The sequence below is a fragment of the Nomia melanderi genome, unplaced genomic scaffold (assembly GCF_051020985.1).
Source record: "Nomia melanderi isolate GNS246 unplaced genomic scaffold, iyNomMela1 scaffold0537, whole genome shotgun sequence".
In the NCBI taxonomy this organism is placed as follows: Eukaryota; Metazoa; Arthropoda; class Insecta; order Hymenoptera; family Halictidae; genus Nomia; species Nomia melanderi.
In genome coordinates, this window is record NW_027475651.1 from 1 (window position 1) to 2,500 (window position 2,500).

Here is a 2,500-nt window from a genome sequence, read left to right on the forward strand (position 1 = left end):
ATTTCGGGAAGTCCGATTCGCCTGCTGGAATTACCGCACGGGCTGGACACCTCGCTCCGACGAATCGGTTTTTTCCATTTTTTCCGAAAAATAAATTTTTGTAATTTTTTTTAATGTCAAAAACGTTAATAAACGTCATGTTTACGCATGGATTAAACATTGAAATAATTTTAAAACGCTTATTAAAAAAGTTGTTGTCGACCGTGGGACTTAGAAAAATTTCGGGAAGTCCGATTCGCCTGCTGGAATTACCGCACGGGCTGGACACCTCGCTCCGACGAATCGGTTTTTTCCATTTTTTTTGAAAAATAAATTTTTGTAATTTTTTTTAATGTTAAAAACGTTAATAAACGTCATGTTTACGCATGGATTAAACATTGAAATAATTTTAAAACGCTTATTAAAAAAGTTGGTGTCGACCGTGGGACTTAGAAAAATTTCGGGAAGTCCGATTCGCCTGCTGGAATTACCGCACGGGCTGGACACCTCGCTCCGACGAATCGGTTTTTTCCATTTTTTTTGAAAAATAAATTTTTGTAATTTTTTTTAATGTTAAAAACGTTAATAAACGTCATGTTTACGCATGGATTAAACATTGAAATAATTTTAAAACGCTTATTAAAAAAGTTGGTGTCGACCGTGGGACTTAGAAAAATTTCGGGAAGTCCGATTCGCCTGCTGGAATTACCGCACGGGCTGGACACCTCGCTCCGACGAATCGGTTTTTTCCATTTTTTTTGAAAAATAAATTTTTGTAATTTTTTTTAATGTTAAAAACGTTAATAAACGTCATGTTTACGCATGGATTAAACATTGAAATAATTTTAAAACGCTTATTAAAAAGTTGGTGTCGACCGTGGGACTTAGAAAAATTTCGGGAAGTCCGATTCGCCTGCTGGAATTACCGCACGGGCTGGACACCTCGCTCCGACGAATCGGTTTTTTCCATTTTTTTTGAAAAATAAATTTTTGTAATTTTTTTTAATGTTAAAAACGTTAATAAACGTCATGTTTACGCATGGATTAAACATTGAAATAATTTTAAAACGCTTATTAAAAAAGTTGGTGTCGACCGTGGGACTTAGAAAAATTTCGGGAAGTCCGATTCGCCTGCTGGAATTACCGCACGGGCTGGACACCTCGCTCCGACGAATCGGTTTTTTCCATTTTTTTTGAAAAATAAATTTTTGTAATTTTTTTTAATGTTAAAAACGTTAATAAACGTCATGTTTACGCATGGATTAAACATTGAAATAATTTTAAAACGCTTATTAAAAAAGTTGGTGTCGACCGTGGGACTTAGAAAAATTTCGGGAAGTCCGATTCGCCTGCTGGAATTACCGCACGGGCTGGACACCTCGCTCCGACGAATCGGTTTTTTTCCATTTTTTTTGAAAAATAAATTTTTGTAATTTTTTTTAATGTTAAAAACGTTAATAAACGTCATGTTTACGCATGGATTAAACATTGAAATAATTTTAAAACGCTTATTAAAAAAGTTGGTGTCGACCGTGGGACTTAGAAAAATTTCGGGAAGTCCGATTCGCCTGCTGGAATTACCGCACGGGCTGGACACCTCGCTCCGACGAATCGGTTTTTTCCATTTTTTTTGAAAAATAAATTTTTGTAATTTTTTTTAATGTTAAAAACGTTAATAAACGTCATGTTTACGCATGGATTAAACATTGAAATAATTTTAAAACGCTTATTAAAAAAGTTTACTCTTGACCGTGGGGACTTAGAAAAATTCCGGCTTGCACGGATTCGACCACTCTGTTTTTCGGAGTTTCTGAGAAAAATAAATTTTTGTAATTTTTTTCATTATGATTTCTGAGTTCTCCCAGTAGTTTAATGTAAGGATTAAGCATTTAAAAATTTTTAAATCGAATATTAAAAAAGTTTACTCTTGCAATTTTTGGAAAAAAAAAATTCTAAAAAATTTTTCTTTCGGTGGAAACTAACGTTTAATATGTACAATAACGATTTATCGAATAAAAATCGTATGTTAATATATGTTCGAATCGACCATAGTTTCAGCGGCTAAGTACCAGCAGCCCGGCCGGTTGGTCTGTACGCGCGGCAGTTTACCACCATAAGCGCCCGTGCTGAGCGGCCGGCGCCGCGGTCGTCGCGGCCGCCCGTTTGGTTACTATAAGAGAGCACGTCGGTTCGAGCGGACCGGTCGGCGCAGCGGCGGGCGAGCGGCTATTCTACGATCTCGGTCGAGAAGCAGTCGTTCAGCTCCTCGAGGTCCATTCCTCGACTGTTCTGTACCGCGTTCCGTTGCGAATTTTTCTCTACACAGCATGACCACGGGTCGGTGTCTCAGACCGAATGGCCCTTATGTGGTAAGCCCAGAATGTTGGGTTGGATACAACGTATATTCGTTATACTTGTACGACTCTCACATCAACTCTCAGAAACCCAAAAGGGGTTTTCTATCCGAGCGAAAATATATTTTTCGTATACAAAAATTTAATGGCAAAGACCAAACGAAATA